Genomic DNA, 22118 nt, shown 5'->3' on the forward strand with positions numbered 1-22118 from the left:
TGGGAATGTTTACCATTGGCATCACTTGAAGAAAATATTTTGCCTAAGGCCTGTCACCATCTTATGAGCCAAAACTCTGAATGACATTGGTTCTGACACAGATTCAGCAAGTACTGTCATAATATCAATATGATGACAACAATGGTAAGGGAAAATGGCATCAACATCATACAAGAGATAGTTCCTGAGAACAGAACTAGGGGTAGGGAGTGAGGGGAGAGGTGCTGTCCACAGGAGTTCTTCTGGTAACAGGGCTCACACAGAGTAGTCCACAGGCATCAGGGCGTCACATGAGAAAAGCTGGGTGTGTGTTTCCTTGCAGAGGTACCTAAGGAGTCTGAATGCTAGTGCTGCAGTATGGGAACTCAATACAGATGCCCGAGCAGAACCACAGGTTATCACCTGCACCTCTGAGTGAAGGACAAAACCCCCAGGAGTACTAGACTTAAATCCCAAGCCTCTCCCCAGTATTTCCAGACCAGGTTTCCTGTATGATCTGAAGTGAATAGCTAGGAAGAATGAGAAAGACGCTCCCACAAATAACTGAACTTGTATTTCTCAACCAACTGGTGGGTGGAAGGCTGAGCCAGAGAGGACTTGGAAAAATTAAGGAGGAGACATTTCTTATACTTCCAAGAGCAGGGAGCAAAGGCAAGCCAATTACATACATATGTACATTTTCTTTTAGGAAAAGTGCCCAGAACTTTCATCAGACTCTTAAAGGGATCTAAGTGTTAGGAGACAGGGAGGTGTTTTTAGGTTGGGCTTCCTGAGATGAGGATTTGAGACTGAGCAAGTGATTTATTAAGAAAGTGTTTTGTTTTTGGTTGCACCACGCGGCTTCTGGGATCTTAGCTCCCCGACGAGGGATTGAACCCAAGCCCTCGGCAGTCAGAGTGCAGAGTCCTAACCACTGGGCCGCCAGGAAATTCCCAAGAAAGTGCTTCTTGAGGAGACCAGCCAGAGAGTAGGGGAGGCAGAGAGATGGGAGGAAGTGAAGGAAGGCTGCAGTCTTCAGGCAAAGCCCCTGCAGAGGCTGACTTCCTAGGGGCACCAGCTGAGGCAGGAGTGCTGGACTTCCACAGCCCCTTACCTGTAGGCCATTGATCAAGGGTTGTGGGGCAGGGCTGTGGAGAATAAATTCCCAGGCACTTTGGGCTGACGGCTCCCTGCATGGGCTCTGGTAGAACTAAAAGCAGATTTCCAAAGAACTTCAAATGCTGTCAATTAGAATCAAAAGCACAAGAAAGGAGTGAGGGGGTGTGCACAAAAATGGTCAAGGAGGGCTTCCCTGGTGGCGCAGTGGTTGAGAGTCCGCCTGCCGATGCAGGGGACACGGGTTCGTGCCCCGGTCTGGGAAGATCCCACATGCCGCGGAGCGGCTGGGCCCGTGAGCCATGGCCGTTGAGCCTGCGCGTCCGGAGCCTGTGCTCCGCAACGGGAGAGGCCACAACAGTGAGAGGCCCACATACCGCAAAAAAAAAAAAAAAAAAAAAAAATGGTCAAGGAAAAAAAGAGATCTTAGGAGATCTGGGTAGGAGCACCAATATTGTCCACTGCTCCCCCTGAAAGGAGGTATTCTTAAAAAGGCAACTGTAACTGAGTCCCTGAGTGCCAGGGACTTGGTGGGACTTGGTGGCCCCAAGCAGAGCCATGGCAACTCTAAGGAAAGAAGAGATCTAGCAGAGAGCTGGGGCTGAGAAAAGGGAGACTGTATGTGTGTTAACAGGAGAGCTTCTAAAACAAATGTCTGTCAGTCCTGTAGATCTGCAACCCAGACCTTCTGGAAAATGACTCCTTGTTGGACATTTGTTGTCTCTGTTCCAAGAATTGGTTGGCCTTTCCCATCACTCACAGCTTCCATTTCTCCATCTGAGTCCCAGACTCTGGCCATTCTGCTGGGCCTACTCTCCCACCCTCCTCCTCTTGCCCACGGCCCCTCTTCCAGTATCTCTTTCTTCCTAGGTCACTTCTTTCTAGGTCAATCTTTCCCCGATCTCCATAAAACTTGCTCCTTCACTGCCTTTAGGTTCCTTCTCAAATATGACCTTATCTGATGGCCTTTCCTGAATACCTAATATATAAAACAGAACCACATTACCCCTATACACACACATTCCCGAGGCTCTGTGTTCTGTTTTATTTTTCTCCATTTTTCTCCACTTCTTTCCTAGGTCAATATCTTTCTCTTTTATAACGTAGAGAAACAATTCTTTTTGTTTCACAGTGAAGCTGTACCTAGTGGGTCTCATTTTCGTAACCAAACATACCCATATAAGGGGTGTTCTTAAGCAGAGGCAGCTTTCAGAGAGTCTGTAGTCAGCACTTGATGTGATTTTCCCCTCCCTACCTCTCTCTCTCTCTCTCACACACACACACATGCGTGCCCACGTGCGTGGAAACTGAGGCCCAGAGAGATGACAACTTTCCCAAGGTCATTTAACTAATCAGTGATAGAACCAGGACAAAAACTCAAAGTCTTAACTCTCTCTTCAGTGTTCAATACCTCCAAACACACTGCCTCCTAAGCATTCAAGCATTTTACATCAACGGTAATAAATGTAAAATAGTTTCTTGGAGGAGGCAATTCAAGTTAAGTGTCAAAGGCATTCCATAGATATATGTATTTTTTTTTCTGAATCTAGGGGGCTGAGGCACATGGCATAAATGTGGGGACACAGAAATTAGCATACAACCCCAAATAAAGTAAAGGGGCCTTTTCAAATGGTACAGGGCTGAAAGGGACTGTTTAGAGGGAAGATTCACTTGAAAACCTTGCAATGTCAATAGAAATACTTTATTGGTAAATATTTTTTTACTAATTTCACCAAAATCAAGTTAAAAGATGTTTTAATTCGAGAGTCTGATTCACTTTCCTGCCTTTAAACAGTAGTCTTGAAGGCAGGAAAGTAGTCTTATCTCCATTTCCAGAGAAATTAGGTAAGCACCAGAAGCCATAGATTTAGTGTTGACACAAGAGCAATTTAGAATCCAGGTTTTCCACTGCCTCGTTCTCCGGAGGTCACACCTAACACGTTCTCCGGAAGTCACACCTAACACGGTCCTTTACAGATAACAAAGCACCTTTCACACACCGTAATTTATGTCATCCTCATGGCAACTTTGTGTGACAGGTGAATTACTACCTCATTTTACAGAGAGGGAAACTGAACGCTTGGAGAGGTTAAGTACTTTGCCTAAAAGCACCCCAAAGTCACAGTTAGAACCAAATCCAAATCCTCAACTCTAAATCCCATGCATGTTCTTTACCAGTCTGTCCAATTACTCTTAGTACTGGAGGAAGTGGGACTGTTGGGTCACTGGTTTGGATGTTAGAGACAAAAAGAAAACCCCGCTAAACTGTAAGTCGCTGCAGGTGGAATCTTACCTTTATATAACGGGAGGTCCTGGCTGGACAGGAGCTGGGTCCTAACTGCTCCAGGGAGGGGGTAATGGTTACTTCATGTTAGAATCTGTTCCAGGGAGAGGGCAGTGACCAAAATGGAAAAAGTCCCTGCCCCCTAAAATTTACACTCTAGTGGGGTGAGACATAATTGAGACAAATAACAAAATATAAAATATGCAAGGGATGGTAAGTGCTATGGAGAAAAATAAAACAGAACGCAGAGCCTCGGGAATGTGTGTGTATAGGGGTAATGTGGTTCTGTTTTATACATTAGGTGTTCAGGAAAGGCCATCAGATAAGGTCATATTTGAGAAGGAACCTAAAGGCAGTGAAGGAGCAAGTTTTACGGAGATCAGGGAAAAACAATTCCAGATAGAAGAAACCACAAATATAAAGGCCCTACGGCACAAGCTTGGTGAACTTGAGGAACAGGAAGAAGGCCAGTATAAGTAGGGAGAGTTTAACAGCCGTGAACTTGCCTTTACAGAGCAAAAAAATGCATTAAGAGAAAAAGAAGTTCATATCTTTGAGACATAAAGAATGATACAAGGTAAAATTGGGTAAGTGTTATAGAGAGGCATAAATCAAGTATTATGGGACTGCAGACAAAGTAAGGGAGGCTTAGAATCACAGCATCAGAATGTGATTCTCTAGTCCAAGATACTGATGGTTTTTTGAACAATAAATATACTCTTTTCAAATGGTGGATTGCCAATAAGAAAACAAATGGAATCGAAACACTCTGGTTGAAGTGAAGGTAGGAAGGATTAGCCTTTCTAACTTGGCCTGACTTTTTCTCATCTCCAGGCACTGAGGCACCTTTACGGAACCCTAGGGCTTTAAGAAACAAAGTTTGCCAGTGACTGATTTAGTCAAACTAGTTCATTTTACAAAAGAGGGATCTGAGGCCCACAGAGGGAATCTTCTTCTGGTATACAGAGGAATGAAGTGCTCCCCCCACCCCGGGTCTTCTGTGCTGGCCCCTGTGCCTGATGACCATGGATCCCGCTTCAGCCTCCAGTCTACAAACCCCCACCTGCTTGTGTTGACCCTGGGGTGACCTAGAACTCCACTGCTCTCTGTCTTTCCCTGTATGTGATGCCACACCAGAGCAGCTGCTTCTCTCTGTTCCTACTCAAGGCTGATGCAGTGCTCTGGGGAGCTTCTCTGTGGGGCTGGCCAACTCCACAGCAATAATTCCTCCTATGGGACCAATGCAGTCACTGTTTCTGGGGGCAGTCTGAGATAATCAGAACAAAATTCATTGCTCAGATTTGCATTTCTAATTAGATTTTTGAGTCCAAAGTAAGACAATAGTCTTGAAAATTGGATTTATTGAGAGAATATACTTCTTGACACATAGAGATAATGATAATGAAATTGCCCTACACTTATACCCTGAAAATGCCAAGCACTTCATGCCTTCATACCTGATATACTTCTTCAATAAAATCTTTTTTTTAAATTCTATTCCTCCTTCCAGGAAGCTAAATTCTCTTCCACACTGATTGCTTCTCAGACATCCCCAAGTAGAATCAATTGACCCTTATCTGTGTTCCTGTAGCACCTACTCCATACATTTATTATAGCTCTCATTTTACTTCATTGGAAAAACATGTTTAGATATTCTTCTATCCCACTGACTCTGAGCTTCTCTTGTGAATAAGAAATATATCTTATTTGTATTTATGCCTCCACTGCCACTAACACAATGCTCTTGGTGCCTGATACATTTGTTGATTGACGTAATTCAGCAATGACTGGGCTTATGAGAAATGAGGGTGCTTCTCTACCATGGACCGTTTGAGAAGTTGCCAACTAGTGATAAGCTACCAGCAATTATTTTCTCAGCCAGCTTGATAATTTCTTGAAAAGTAAAATGACTATGTGAATATCCTGTTATTGGTCATTGTAAGCTTCTTTTTTTTTTTTTTTTTTTTTTTTTTTTGGGTACGTGGGCCTCTCTCACTGTTGTGGCCTCTCCCTTTGCGGAGCACAGGCTCAGTGGCCATGGCTCATGGGCCCAGCCGCTCCGCAGCATGTGGGATCTTCCCGAACCGGGGCACGAACCCGTGTCTCCTGCATTGGCAGGCGGACTCTCAACCACTGTGCCACCAGGGAAGCCCCTGGTCATTGTAAGCTTCTGATGGATGGCCCCAGCACTCACTTTTGGTCTTTCTCTGTCCAAGCCTTCTGACACATTTTTCTGTTTGTTTGTCCACGCTGGATCTGCTCCGAGGCAGACATGTTGCTATGGCCAACACAGCCAGCAATGACACATTCCCCCTCATGCCTGGTCACAGCCCCTGGTAACTGTCAGCCTTTCAGATATGACTGACAAGAGTAAAAAGCAAAATCTGTGGGAAAAAATATGAAATCAGGTCCCAGCTCTCACTCTCTCATTATGTAAAGATGATCTCATGTTTTCTGAGTGTTGTGTGGTGAATCTCACATGATCCTGAGACAGAGGGAGCTTTACCAGGAGAGTAGTGATTTTTCTGACATATAGGCCTGGTTAATGGTACCTCTAGCTGGTCAGCACTGAAAGACAAACTTAAGTTTCATTTCCTGAATTCAAATTGCACATCAAGGTTACAGAGAAGGGCCATTGCCTTTCAACAATGGCAACATAACCAAAGCCACTTCATTTGCAGGAGTTTATAAAAACTAGATTATCCCAGATCTATTTTCTTTTTTTTTTTTTTTTGTTTTTTTTTTGCGGTAGGCGGGCCTCTCACTGTTGTGGCCTCTCCCCTTGCAGAGCACAGGCTCCGGATGCGCAGGCTCAGCAGCCATGGCTCACGGGCCTAGCCGCTCTGCGGCATGTGGGATCTTCCCAGACCGGGGCACGAACCCGTGTCCCCTGCATCGGCAGGCGGACTCTCAACCACTGCGCCACCAGGGAAGCCCCGCAGATCTATTTTCTTAAGCCAAGAACAAAACAACCTCAGTAAAAGAAAAAGTCAGCTCTCACGTGCCTCTTGATCTCTGCTTTGTCATCCAAGAGTTTTCAGATTTGGGGCTGAAATACAACTCCTCTGCCCCAGCAACAGGTAGCCCGCCCAATCATTTCCCGTCCTAACATTACAGTTAACAATTCAAAACACAATATTCTTGCTTTCATTTATAAGCATTTATTTAATCACATGGGATTTGCCATGTTTACTGTCAAACAATTGATGTTTTCTTCCTAGATCCCTCCAGGATTTCCATCTAGCTGATGTGGCTTTCATGTTTCTAACAGAAATAGTAAACAAAAACACAAGAGAGAAATGTTTGTATTTTGCTGAAATGTGGAGTAATCAGGGTTATCACTAAAAAGCACTTGAGACATGACCACGGAGAAAAGAGAGTCTGAGAAACTGTCTAGGAAGACAAATGACATGAAGTGTGTTTATCTGAATTTCTAAAATTTCCCTTTCTCTTGCTTTATTTACATTTCACTAATATGAAGTTATCCAACCTGAGTAACATTTTGTCTTGATAGTTTACTGATTTGACTTTTGCAAGCAGCCAGACAGCAAGAACGATCCTAAACAAGCTCTTGGTTGGTGTGAGACTCTATTGAATTAGAGAACTTTAAATAAAAATTTCCCTCTAAATGTAATATTTCAAAAACACCAGACTCCATTTCCCCTAGGGAAGCAGATAATGTGAGAAGCAGATCAGGTTTGCTACCTATAAACTACGAAGGTGGAGGACAGCTTTCAAGGGCAGGAGCTGAACTATCGGGTTTTAATTCCTAACCTGGACCAGGTTCAATGGGCATGAGTCTTGCTTCTTTCCAATTTGTGTTAACTAAGTTCTAATTAAGCAGCATTCATTTTAATGAAGTCAGGAACCAAGTTTCTGGCTTGGTTTCTGGCTTCCTCCACCTAGACTTTCAATATTGCAGAGCTCTTTCTTAATTAAGGTGAAGAATTCCCTTTGGTTTCCGCAGCCAACATTTTCCATTTGTTCCACTCAGGATGCCAGTTGGCTTCCACCCCCTGCAACCATGTGCCTCTGGTACAGCTGGGCAATATATTAACCTCTTTGGGATTAAAAAGGTGCTATATCCTTGAGAAATATTCCTAGTAATCTGGATTCTTCTTTATTCTCACCAGCAATCAATCTTTTCTAAGTAAGAACAAGCAAATGAGCAGTGGAGGCAGGCAACAATCAGATTTCAGCAGCAACCTTTCCAGAGGGGTCTTCCCCGTCCCTAAGTCCTGAGCCTGAATTCTCCAAAGACTGATATGATCAGGCTTTAGCCAAGTTCTGGCTCCTATTCTGGTGTCCAGGGGCAACTTGAAGATAGAGAGAGGGGTCCTGGGCTATCCTTATGGCTGCCTAAGTTGTGTGAAGGCACGAGGCTGAAATCAGAAGACTCAGCCCTAGTTCCTGCCACCCACTGACTAATTATGAGACTTTCAAAGCACTTCACTTCTCTGAGCCTTGGTTTTCTCATCTGTTAAGATAGAGAACACGACTACACCAGTGCTTTACAAACTATCTATGGCAAAGGAGCAAGATTTTTCCTTCCTTCACCCCATCCCCTGACTTGTTGGGGATCTTTTGTGAAATACAACAAAAATGAATACCATAGTAATAATACTGTATTGTACATTTGAAAGTTACTGAGACAACAGATCTTTAAAATTCTCATCACATACACGCAAAAAATTGTGAGAAAAAAACAAAGTGGTTACCAGTGGGGAGAGGAAAAGGGGAGGAGTAAGATAGGGGCACAGGATTAAGAAATATAAACTAAGTATAAAATAAATAAACAACAAGGATATATCATACAGCACAAGGATATAGGGCCATTATTTTGTAATAGCTTTAAATGGAGTATAATCTATAAAATATTGAATCACTGTGTTGTATACCTGAAACTAATATAATATTGTAAATCAACTATACTTCAACTAAAAAAATTTTTTTAATTGCAACTATGCATGGTGATGGATGTTAACCAGACTTATTGTAGTGATCATTTCACTACATATATCAAATCATTATGCTGTATGCTTGAAACTAACATTATGTTATATGTCAATTATATCTCAGTTTTAAAAACACACACATTAGAAAATTTTTGAAAGAAAAACCTTGATATGATATATTTGAAGTTGCTATTATATTTCAGATGGGACATTATGTAATTACTGCTCTAACTTTGTCTTTAGCAAACTAAGTCTCATCCAATACTAAACATGCAGTAGGCCCTTAATAAATCTTCAAATTAATCAGTGAAAAGAAAAAAAAAAGAATTACCAGATAAATGATAATTTTTGGATGTTGCAGCAATGTCAGATTGCTATCAAAATTTCTAAATGCTTACCCTCACTTGCTGTATTTAACTCCCCATGAGCAGGTAACAGTGTATGGACCAGTGGCTGTGCAGAGACCACACTCAATATCTTATATCCCTCCCTTGCACCTCCACTCAGGTTGCCCAAGTGTCCAAATGCTGGGCTTTGTGGCCAGATCAAAATTGTGCTTCTGGAGCAACAAAGACCAAAATAACCACTTGAGCATCTAACAGTAGTTCTGTCTCTATATCTGCCTCACCTTGTCAATCTCCCAGAACAACAATCTGGAATCCTGGCTCCACCACCTAGTATCAGGTGGCCCAGAGCAAGTTACTTAACCTCTCTGTGCCTCACTTTTCTCATCTCTAAAATGAGAATAATAAGATCTTCTTCATGGGGGTGTTTTTGGTAAATGTTTACTTTGATATAATTTCAAACCTACAGACAAGTTGCTGAAATAGTACATAGAAATCCTATTGCTCTTTATTCAGATCACCCCTTTGTAATATTTTTCCCCATTTGCTTTACCATTCTCTTTATCTTTCTTTCCCTTTCTATTATTTTTCTGAAGTATTTAAGAGTAACTTTCAGCCATCATGCCCATTGGATTGTTTTGAGGATTAAAGGAATTAATATGTGTGAAATACTCAAAATAATGCCTGGTACACATAATAAGCTCTCATAAAATATTACCTCTATGCTTGGTTTCCAAAGACCTTTCCAGATGTTCAATGGGGATCTCATATTCCAGTGATTTGGTGGCAACCCCATGTGGAATCTCCAACAGGCTGGGGGTCCATCCCTATGACTCTGCCCTTCTCAAAGGTTTATGCCAAATTCACTTATTTTCAAGTGTGTTGAATTTGACTGACCTAAAAAAAAATTTCTATGCCATATGTATCTGGCCTTGAACACGGGTATTGAGTGTATCTGCTCTAAATTACTGTGTGTTATTAAATCTGAAGAACTCTGGTATTCTTTTTCCTTTATTACAAAATGGCTGTATTACTCTTAACAGAATATTAAATTGATCAGTGGTGACTAGAAGACCAAACCCTCACTCTTCATGTTCTTTAAGGAGATGATAGGAACAGTGATTTCTAGGAAATTCAAGTGTGACCCTTAAAACAAAACTTCCCTATGCAGCTCAGATGGCTCTTATTTCTGTTACCCAAAATGTCCATGCTTCTGAATCAGAAACAAAATTTTGATTAGCATAATACCTTGTCTACCCCTGGTGTTGGTTTAACTTTAAATTGAACCAGAACCTTCCTTTCTCACATTCACCCTGGTTCCTTTGCTTCTTGATTTCCTGCCTCATCCAGATCCTGCTGGGCTGAATTGAATTAAGTGTGGAAAACATACTGATTCAGCTTCATCTCTGTGTGCCCAGATTCAGCTACAGAAAAGACTGTTCAGTCCACAGCAATTTTTAAAAACATTCCACGTGAGTCATACGCCAGAAAGAAATCAAATCGCAGAGGCATCTGGTGTCCAGAAAGACCCACTGTTTTCTATGGCCAGAACCTAGAAGGTTGGATGACTCGCCCAGGTGACTCATTGCTCTCCATAGAACACAGGAACAAGGCCCATATGTCTTCCAGGCCCTTTTGTTCAGGATTACCATGTGACCAAAACAAATCCTATCATTGCCCCAGCAGGGTTCATGAGTCTTTGACTTTTGTGCCAGACAATGCCTGGAGGAGGAAAGGCAGGCAAAGTGGATACATCTTCCATCCCAAGATGAATTATGTATGTACAACTAGAGCCAACTTAGCCTCACATCACTCTCCCTGCGGATTCTGTGAATGTGGGGCTTCCACATATATTCACAGCCCACGCTGAAGGCTCTGTTCCCTGGAAAACCTGTCATGTATCCCACACAATTTAATACTTGGTCAAAAATTTTTGCTTGATGTGCCTTATACCTTAGGTTAACCTGTGGAGAGCCAAGGCCATGTATATGTCCATCAGAGCAACCTCACAGTGGACTGGATACACAGTAGATGGGAAGGTATTTCTCTAGATGGTCTGCTGTAGTACAAAATAGGGAAATCAGTCACCCCAGTTGTCAAATCATTGGCTCCATGCCCACAGCAGAAGTGCCCGTCCTCAGCCACAGAATTCTGCTTCCCTTCTAAAGAAAAGCCTCTGCTGCTGTAAGAGGTTTGGACATCTGAAGGGGCGGCTCCCACTCATAGTATTCCTCCAAACACCTGGCCTACACACTTCTCTATTAGCACCACCCTCTCCCCAAACAACTCAGGGAGTTTCACAAAGATGAGGAGATATACTGATGCTCACCTGATTTATTTAAAAGTCTAAGGTATGGTTTCTCCAAAAGTTACACAGAGTACCATACACACGGCAATTTCTCTCCTAGGTACACACCCAAGAGAACTGAAAACATATGTCCACACAAAAATGTGTACATGGATATCCATAACAGCATTATCCGTTAATAGCCAAAAAGGAGAAACAACCCAAATTTCCATAAACTGATAAATGAGTGGTATATCCATACAATGTATGTAACATATATGTAACATAAATGAACCTCAAAAATATTACATTGAGTGAAATCCAGACACAAAAGACCACATATATTGTATGATTCCATTTATATGAAATGTCTAAAAACAGGCAGATCCATACAGACAAAGAGAAGCTGGGGTGGAGGAAATAAGGAGTGACCATTGATGTTTCCTTTTGGGATGATGAAAATATTCTGGAACTAGATGGTAGTGATGATTGCACATATTTGAATATACTAAAAACCACTGAACTGTACATTTTTAATGGGTGAAGTGCATGATATGTGAATTTAAAAAATGATTAAGGGATAAAACAGGACATAAAAATTAAAAAAGAAAAAGTGTGAATCAAAGTGAATCCCAGGTCCCAGGCCGGCCTGCTGATTTGACAATTGCCACACCAAACTTGCCTTCCTTTCTCTTCCTCTTTTGCTGAGATTGGTCACTGCCAACATAGGCATTTCTAAAACATGCTGTGTGCCCTGAAGCTCCACTCAATGTCCAGCCAGATCAGGACTGTCAGCTGGGCCTCATCTCAAACGGGTTTTGATCTGGCCCCACATCTTAACACAGCGTGAGCTTCAGGGCTCTGGCTTCTCCATTTCCTCATTGCCAGTGACTGTTTCCGTCGAAAATAATCATCTGTCTTTCACTGCAGTACAGATGATACCCAAATGTTACTCTGGTCCATCAAACTGTCAAGCTAATTGTTTATAAAACATCCAGAACTGGTTGTCACAGAACATCAGCAAACTCAGCCCAAGTAAAACAGACCCCTGAGGTTGGATACAGCCCTGGGCAAGGGGAGAATCTCGCTGACATGTCCTTCATGAACACCTTTCCTAATCCAACAATCGTCAGAAAACTAGGGGTGTTGCTGCCATCCTGGGACACTGAAACTGATCTCAAGGAACTTAGTTTTCCTGTTACTGGAATGTTTTTTGATAATTTGAAAACTGCTCCCCGTCCTAAGAGACTCCAGGACTTGGGCTTTAAGTTCTTTCCATGGTCCAGCGTTAAGATGGGTGGTGCAGGAATTCCCTGCCTCTGCCCTGCCACCCCATCAGGTAATTACTTACACTGAGTGGTGCTTGAAATTTGCTGAGCATTTTCACACAGATTTCCTTTTAGCCTCAATTTCCCTGTGATGGAGCCAGAGTACAGACAGAGTTATTTCTAGTTTTCATCTAGGGAGAAGTACAGAGATTTACTCAACATCACTGGAGTTGTCGATGGCAGAGCACAGACCTCTATGTTCTCAGCTCAGCCCTGTTTCCAGAGCACAGAGAGGACACAGGCCTTAACTTGCGTCAGAAGACAAGTCTTCCAAAGCAGCCTTCCCTTCCAGCACTTCTCTGTTCCTCTACTCAGCCTCATGAAGCCTTCCTCAGCCAGTTTTTCTATCATTTTCCCATCTAAAACTTATTATCTTTCATTTCAAGCCTTCTCTTTCACCCAGTCACCTGGGCCATCATTCATTTAAAGAAGAATGGTTAAGCTTCTACTAAGTACCAAATGCTGTGCTAGGCAGATACAGAAGAATACAGGTCTCCCATGCTCAAGAGGCTCAGAACCTAGCGGACTCCAGCCCTACTGACTTCTGACTCCAGACTGCAGGCCCTTTGCATCTCCAGGTTTTGTAGACCTTTTAGGTCTGTCTTCTGCCGTCTGTCTAATCCACAGATTGATCTCCCTTTGACCTATCTTCTCGGGGCTCTAAAGCCATGAGTCTCACCTGGTAGACCAAGGAAATTTGATCAAGTAGCGATAGCATATAGCACACATAAATATACATTACACATATGACATATATAACATGCATGTGTGTCCACTACAGTGAGGGAGGAACACTGGGCTCAGTCACTTACAGAATCACTACTATCTAATAAGACCATAGAAGCTGGAGCTGAGCGGGATGCTGACAATAACTGCTGCTCTGATTATAAAATCAATATCCATTTGTCAGTGTCTTTCCAAAGCCAGTATTTTTCAATGAAAGTTTCCAACTTAAAGAGAGATGTCTGCTTTCATAACACAACGATCCATAGTCATGTCATAAGAATAAGATATAAGAGCTGAGTGTGCTCATGCTACCTTTCCACGCACAGAGCACCATCAATGCTTTGCTTCCCAATACCTGTAACAGAAATAGCACCTGTTAAAATATAATTTTCAAAAGGTAGAATCGGGCTTCCCTGGTGGCGCAGTGGTTGAGAGTCCGCCTGCCGATGCAGGGGACACGGGTTCATGCCCTGGTCCGGGAGGATCCCACATGCCGCGGAGCGGCTGGGCCCGTGAGCCATAGCCGCTGAGCCTGCGCGTCCGGAGCCTGTGCTCCGCAATGGGAGAGGCCACAACAGTGAGGCCAGCCTACCGCAAAAAAAAAAAAAAAAAAAAAGGGTAGAATCAAGACTCTCAGGAAAATGTAAAAATGACGTGTTGAATATTCTAACTCATTAATTCATGAGGTAAATGGGAAGACATTAGAACTGATCTAGAAAACATTTGAGAAGCTCGGTATCTATAAAAACTAGCTGATATCTCACAAGGTGAGAAATCTTTTGGGTTATCTCTTCCACTAGACAGGAATATTTTTGCATCTCTTTTGGAAAAGATCCACCAGTTAACCTTTGTCTCCGCAGAGGGTTAAAATAGGCAACCAATAGAAAGTTAAACACAGCACTCCACTGAAAAACAATCAGGAGTCTCTTTGGGCTACTTTGGGGCTACTTTGAAGTTACTAGTAACTTTCCTTTTTTTTTATTTCTTTGTTTTCTTTCTTTCTTTATTTGGCTGTGTTGGGTCTTCGTTGCTGCGCATGGTCTTTCTTTATTTGTGGCGAGTGGGGGCTACTATTCATTGCGATGCATGGGCTTCTCATTGCGGTGGCTTCTCTTGTTGCGGAGCATGGGCTATAGGCGCACAGGCTTCAGTGGCTGCAGCATGCAGGCTCAGTAGTTGTGGCTCGCAGGCTCTAGAGCGCAGGCTCAGTAGTTGTGGCACTTGGGCTTAGTTGCTCCACGGCACGTGGGATCTTCCTGGACCAGGGCACGAACCTGTGTCCCCTGCACTGGCAGGCGGATTCTTAGCCACTGTGCCACAAGGTAAGCCCCACTAGTAACTTTCTGACAGGTCACTGATGCTGGAACTAGGGACTGACTCAGGGAGGCTATGGGAGCAAAGTCTTTATATTATAACCAGGAAAAGGCAAAACTATAGAGACAGTAAATAGATCAGTAGTTGCCAGGGGGTGAGGGTAGGGGGATGACTAGACAAAACACAGAGATTTTTAGGGTAGTGAAAATACTCTGTATGATACTATAATGATGGACACATATCATTATACGTTTGTCCAAACTGCTCTGAAAAATTGTCTTTTAAAAAAATAACCAGAAATGTTTATCAATAAACAAGTGCCCACATCTATCTTAAAAGCCAGAGGGATGACAGCCAGTTTCCCTGCTTCCACACAGCCTTCAGACATTCTAAGGTCAAATTTCTTCACACTAAATATAATCCAGCGTTGTTTAACAGGAAAAGGAAAGAGAAAAGCACATCTGGTAAGCAAGTAGGCCAGACAAATTCAAGTCAAGAATCCCTGTCCGGGCTTCCCTGGTGGTGCAGTGATTGAGAGTCCGCCTGCCAATGCAGGGGACACAGGTTTGTGCCCTGGTCCGGGAAGATCCCACATGCCGCGGAGCGGCTGGGCCCGTGAGACATGGACGCTGAGCCTGCGCGTCTGGAGCCTGTGCTCCACATTGGGAGAGGCCACAACAGTGAGAGGCCCGCTTACCGCAGAAAAAAAAAAAAAAAGAAAAAAAGAATCCCTGTCCTACAGGCCTGCCGAACTAAAGTGCCCAGAGAGGCCTTCAATTATTTGGATGTCATGACTTTTTATTTTTAATAGACAAATGAAATTTTGAGTGTAGTTCTGGGGTTGAATGGTGTTGGAATCCAACAGGAATATTTATCATCAAATAGAGAAGGCACAGACTTTTTAAAGAGATATGGACAATCCAAATCATTTCCATTTCCCCTACCTCCATCCCCTGATCACCGGCTCAAATTCAAAGCTTAAGAAAGCAAGCAAATCAACAACAAAATCGAGCTTCTGACATTGAATCATTTCTGATGGGTAAAATTAATGACAGAAGAGTTAAAGTTTATTACAGGATCAGTGCACACTGTGTAAGACTCTGACTACTTTAAGCTATAATGAAATTATGTAATTATTAGAATTATTTGCTGCTTAGTCCTTGATTAGAAATGCAATGTCCAGGCTTCCCTGGTGGCGCAGTGGTTGAGTGTCTGCCTGTCGATGCAGGGGACATGGGTTCGTGCCCCGGTCTGAGAAGATCCCACATGCCGCGGAGCGGCTAGGCCCGTGAGCCATGGCTGCTGAGCCTGCGTGTCCGGAACCTGTGCTCCGCAATGGGAGAGGCCACAACAGTGAGAGGCCCGCGTACCGCAAAAAAAAAAAAAAAGAAAGAAATGCAACGTCCAACATCACTAATCATTAGAGAAATGCAAATCAAAACTACAATGAGGTATCACCTCACACTGGTCAGAATGGCCGTCATAAAAAATCTACAAACAATAAATACTGGAGAGGATGTGGAGAAAAGCGAACCCTCTTGCACTGTTGGTGGGAATGTAAACTGATACAGCCACTATGGAGAACAGTATGAAGGTTCCTTAAAAAACTAAAACTTGAACTACCATATGACCCAGCAATTCCACTACTGGGCATATACCCTGAGAAAACCATAATTCAAAAAGAAAGCTGTGACAAAGCAAAAGAGAGGCATGGACATATATACAGTACCAAACGTACGGTAGATAGATAGTGGGAAGCAGCCGCATAGAACAGGGAGATCAGCTCGGTGCTTTGTGACCGCCTGGAGGGGTGGGATAGGGAGGGTGGGAGGGAGGGAGATGCAAGAGGGAAGGGATGTGGGAACAGATGTATATGTATGACTGATTCACTTTGTTATAAAGCAGAAACTAATAAAAAAAATAAAAAAATTTAAAAAATAAAAATAAAAAAACAAAAAGCGTGTAAAAAATAATAATAAAGTGAATAAATTAACAAGTAAATAGGGACAAAGAGAAAGTACTGACAGTTTTTAAGATGAAAATAGTACAGAAAAAAATATAGAAAAATACATAACAAATTTTTGAAAAATTACTAGAATTGTCTGATCAATCAAAACAAGGAGGGAAAGATAATCACATACCACTGTCCTTTAGATATAAATTCTAGTTATACAATTTATTTGAAAAGGAACACAATTGAAGAGCTGATTTGTTTTAAATAATGTAATTATTTCAAAAGAGAGATGACTCTTTGTAGTCACATTTTCAGTAAAATAATTTTGTATAGGTATAGCCCAAATCTCACAGCAATAATACAGAAAATGGTTGATAATAATCACACTTTGGTTTTCATCTAAGTGAATTCATATATCTGTGTGTGTGCATTGTGTCTGTGTATATATAATAAATTATATGGTATGAGTACATATATTATGTGTAGTATAATATATGCACAATATTAATGTGCTAAGAATTGAAAAGTGATTTTCTTAAAAGTGGTTTTAGTTCTTAATACTTTGACATCTAAAATCTCCATAAAATATATCAAGTAAGTCATTTTAAAGAGAACTTAAACTTTAAAAACAAATTCTTGTTTGGTACATATTTTGGAGCATTTAGAAGAGCATTCACTCTGCCTTATATATTCACTAAACACTGAGATAACAGTGTCTAAGGGGCACTGTCCAGGGCCTGGGAATGAAAAGATGAAAAAATGTAAGGATAACTAGGGAGTCTATTGGGAAGGCAGGAATGTGTGCAGATCATAGTATTCCACTATGGAGACAGAACTACCATACGGCCCAGCAATCCCACTACTGGGCATATACCCTGAGAAAACCATAATTCAAAAAGAGTCATGTACCACAATGTTCATTGCAGCACTATTTACAATAGCCAGGACATGGAAGCAACCTAAGTGTCCATCGACAGATGAATGGATAAAGAAGATGTGGCACATATATACAATGGAATATTACTCAGCCATAAAAAAAACGAAATTGAGTTATTTGTACTGAGGTGGATGGACCTAGAGTCTGTCATACAGAGTGAAGTAAGAAAGAGAAAAGCAAATACCGTATGCTAACACATATATATGTAATCTAAAAAAAAAAAAAAAGGTTCTGAAGAACCTAGGGGCAGGACAGGAATAAAGAGCAGACGTAGAGAATGGACTTGAGGACGTGGGGAGGGGGAAGGGTAAGCTGGGACGAAGTGAGAGAGTGACATGGACATATATATACACTACCAAATGTAAAATAGATAGCTAGTGGGAAGCAGCCGCGTAGCACAGGGAGATCAGCTCGGTGCTTTGTGTCCACCTAGAGGGGTGGGATAGAGAGACGCAAGAGGGAGGAGATATGGGGGTATATATATATATGTATAGCTGATTCACTTTGTTATAAAGCAGGAACTAACACACCATTGTAAAGCAATTATACTCCAATAAAGATGTTAAGAATAAAAACAAACAAACAAAAAACAAAAAGAGACATGTACCACAATGTTCATTGCAGCACTGTTTACAACAGCCAGGACAATGGAAGCAACCTAAGTGTCCATGGACAGGTGAATGGATAAAGAAGATGTGGCACATATATACAATGGAATATTACTCAGCCATAAGAAGAAACGAAATTGAGTTATTTGTAGTGAGGTGGATGGACCTAGAGTCTGTCATACAGAGTGAAGTAAGTCAGAAGGAGAGAAATACCGTATGCTAACACATACATATGTGGAATCTTAAAAAAAATGAAGAAGGTTCTGAAGAACCTAGGGGCAGGACAGGAGTAAAGACGCAGACATAGAGAATGGACTTGAGGACACGGGGAGGGGAAAGGGTAAGCCGGGACGAAGTGAGAAAGTGACATGGACATATATATACTACCAAATGTAAAATAGATAGCTAGTGGGAAGCAGCCGCATAGCACAGGGAGATCAGCTGCCTGGCCTTTGTGCTCTGTGTCCACCTAGAGGGGTGGGATAGGGAGGGTGGGAGGGAGACGCAAGAGGGAGGAGATATGGGTATGTATGTATATGTATAGCTGATTAACTTTGTTATACAGCAGAAACTAACACACCATTGTAAAGCAATTATACTCCAATAAAGATGTTAAAAAAAAAGAGAAATGCAACGTCCAATTATAATACTCCTCATCTAATGTTTTTGTGGGACTGTATTTTTTATGCTTTAGGATTGAGTTTTTAGGAACTTGTTATGTGTATTTCAGTCAGGATGGGCTTAGTTATACGGTGGACAACAAAAACCCAGAATGTTAGTGGCTTAAAACAACAGAACTCGTATTATCCATTCATGCTACCTGATCGCCTTGGGTGGATGGGGGCTCTGCTCTCCCTGCCTGTCATTTAGGTGGTGGTGTAGATGCCTATCAGGGACCTTGCTAGAGGTCCTAGCAGAAGAAAAGAAAGTGTGGCACATACACATAGAGCTTCTACCCAAGAGTGGCACATGCTCCTTTCCTTCACATTTCACTGGACAAAGCAAGCCATGTGGTCATGCCTAATCCCAAGGAGGCAGGAGGTGCAACCCTGAAGAAGAGAGAGTACCGATGGCTAAGCCTAGTGACTACCAAACCTTCTCTTGTAAAATAAGGTCTCCTGTTTTAAAACGCGTTTTATTCTTTTAGCTATATTGACGTAGCTATCAACCAGCAACATCGTTATGAAGTTAGAATAAGTATACATTTTGACCTATCAGTGTAAACCTTAGTTCATCTGACACTTTAACCAAATACAGATTTTTTTGTGCCCCTCATGTCAGGCAAAATTCCATAGAAATGAATAAGACAAAGTCCTGCCCACAGACCCCAGGTTGGGTAATTTGGTCTTGGGCCCAAAGACACAGCTTTCATCTTGGAAAGTTCCCAGGTTTGGGATTGGCTATAGTTCCTTTTTCCATGACGTCTGAACCTGTCAACCTTCACAACACAGAGGATTCATTTGTCACCCCACCATTCACGTGAGGGTTGAATTAACACCAGTGTTTTGAGGAAATTTCACTTAAGCAAATTTGGGTTAGCAGGTGATTTTGCGGTTTCAACTTTATTTCCTTATTATTAATTTTCTACACCCAGTTTAGAGTTGCTGAATCCAGATTTCAAAGCACAAAATTCCCCTGACAAGGTTGGGTGCACGCAGAACAAAGGGAGCCACTGCCAAAGATTCTTGGGAGGTCAGAGGCCAGGTTCAAGGCTTTGGTATAACGTGTGTAGCAAAGTGTCAGCTCAACAGGAGGCCAGCAAAGAGAGAATGGCTCAGAGTCTACTCTAGTGACCAAACCTGCAAACAAGCTTCTCTAATCACAAGGTGCTAAAAGAAGGTCACATGGGTACTTACTGTTAAATCATACAAAAAGCAAAAGTAAGCAAAACTAAGCCCCCCATCAAAAGCAAATTTAATTAAAATTAAATTAGGGCTTCCCTGGTGGCGCAGTGGTTGAGAGTCCGCCTGCCGATGCAGGGGACACGGGTTCGTGCCCCAGTCCGGGAGGATCCCACATGCTGCGGAGCAGCTGGGCCCGTGAGCCATGGCCACTGAGCCTGCGCGTCGGGAGCCTGTGCTCCGCAACAGGAGAGGCCACAACAGTGAGACGCCCGCATAATGCAAAAAAAAAAAATTAAATTAGATTTAATTAAGTAGAATTAATTATATAATTCTAAGATGTGGAGAGCTGTAGAAAACAAAAATCCAACTATGTAATGTAACTTTTTTTCACTCAGCAGTCTTAGAAATCTCTCCATGTTAGTACATGTAGATCTACTTCCCCTTTTTTTTCTTGGCCAGGCAGCACAGCATGCAGGATCGTAGTTCCCCAATCAGGGATCGAACCTGTGCTCCCTGCATTGGGAGAACAGAGTCATAACCACTGGACCACCAGGGAAGTCCCCAAAAATCCAACTATGAACCAGATAAAGTTCAGATAATTTCACTGGAGTTTCTGATCTTTCAGTCATATAACTGCCTTCTACCTGTGTCAGTCAGGATCCCAGCAGGAAATGAACAGAGCATTCCACTGGGATTTTGAAAAGATTTTTAGTGGTGGGATTCTTCACAGAGGTGTGGTCAGGTGTAAGGAATCCACCATGAGTGTTGGGGAATCCCATGACTACAAGGGCAGGAAGAGGCAGGGGGAGGAGTTATTGTTACCAGAACTTGGTGAGAGCTGTAGCTGTGAAAGGCGGCAACCCGATGGGAGCTGTGACCATGAAAGAACGTGGCCACTGTCAGAAATGTGCCAAGTCAAAGGGCAGGTGGCAAGAAGGAACATCTCAGCTGGTCCCTTCCTCCAAACTCCAGTCTCCTAACACTTCTCCACACTGCAAACCAGAGGGCAAGGACCCCTGGGTGATGGAGTCCACTGAGGCCACTCTTTTGCAGGCACAGAACAGGGCAGAGATGGGAGAAAATGGATTTGGCTGGCTTACCATGTCACCTAATTAAAAGATGCTGTCTGGGGCTTCCTTGGTGGCGCAGTGGTTGAGAGTCCACCTGCCGATGCAGGGGACACGGGTTCGTGCCCCGGTCCGGTTAGATCCCACATGCCGCGGAGCGGCTGGGCCCATGAGCCATGGCCGCTGAGCCTGCGCGTCCGGAGCCTGTGCTCCGCAATGGCAGAGGCCACAACAGTGAGAGGCCCGCATATGGCAAAAAAAAAAAAAAAAAAAAGATGCTGTCTGTAACTGTGTACAAATGTTTTCTCTTTTTTCTCTATTTGGCCAGACTAGTTCTGTTCTGTTTACCTTTTGCTGAGTGCACAAACACTTTCTCTCTCTCCCAAGACACTTCAATTTTCTTTACTTTCACTGTTGAATCCAAAAGAGCTCATGATGGAAGCTAACTTACAAATTAAAGCAAGTGCTTCTCTCTGTTATCTGGGGATATTATAAGTTTATTACATGTTTAGTAACTCATCACATATATAGCCAGAAAGGGAGAGATTTTAATTTAATTTTAATTTTTAAAAATAGGCTTTATTTTGTAGAGCAGCTTTAGATTCATAGCAAAATTGAGAGGAAGGTTCCAAGATTTCCGTATAACCCCGTCCCCCAAGACACAGCTTCCCCCTCTATCAAAACCCCGTACCCAAGTGGTATATTTGCTACAATTAATGAACCTACATTGACACATTATTATCACCCAAAGTCCGTAGTTTACATTAGGGTTCACTCTTGGTGTTGAACATTCTGTGGGTTTGTGCAAATGTATAATGACATGTGTCTACTGTTACTGCATCATACAGAGTATTTTCACTGCCTGAAAAATCCTCTGTGCTCTGTCTATTCATCCATATTTTAATTTTTAAACACTATAATCAAAAGTCTCAAGAGATTATATCCTGAAGTTTTAAAAACCAGGCATGTTCCTGGTACATGGGTAAACAAACAATAATAATACAGTAAATCATCACCTAAAATTATTGGCAAATGGAATAACATAGGAGTATTGCTATAGACATCATAACTAATTTATCAATTTTCAAAGACTTAAAATATATTTGTAACCAGCATGTCAAACAAACACAGTGATGTATCAAAACACAACTTTACTGTAAAAATGTACTCGGTATGGGTTACCTTCCCTAGGCCCTGACTTTTCTGGCCACATTAAGTCACAAAACACAAAGCTCAACTCACAAATTGAAATTGTCCAGCCCAAAATATCAATCAATGTCTGAACTCAAATTAGAGCAAAATCTTCTTCCCTTCCCCATCTGGAACCTCTTTTAAGCAGACCACTGGCAGAGCCACGAGGGTGTGGTTGCTGCTT

This window comes from Mesoplodon bidens (assembly GCF_964165515.1).
Source record: "Mesoplodon bidens genome assembly, chromosome: 14".
Lineage (NCBI taxonomy): Eukaryota > Metazoa > Chordata > Mammalia > Artiodactyla > Ziphiidae > Mesoplodon > Mesoplodon bidens.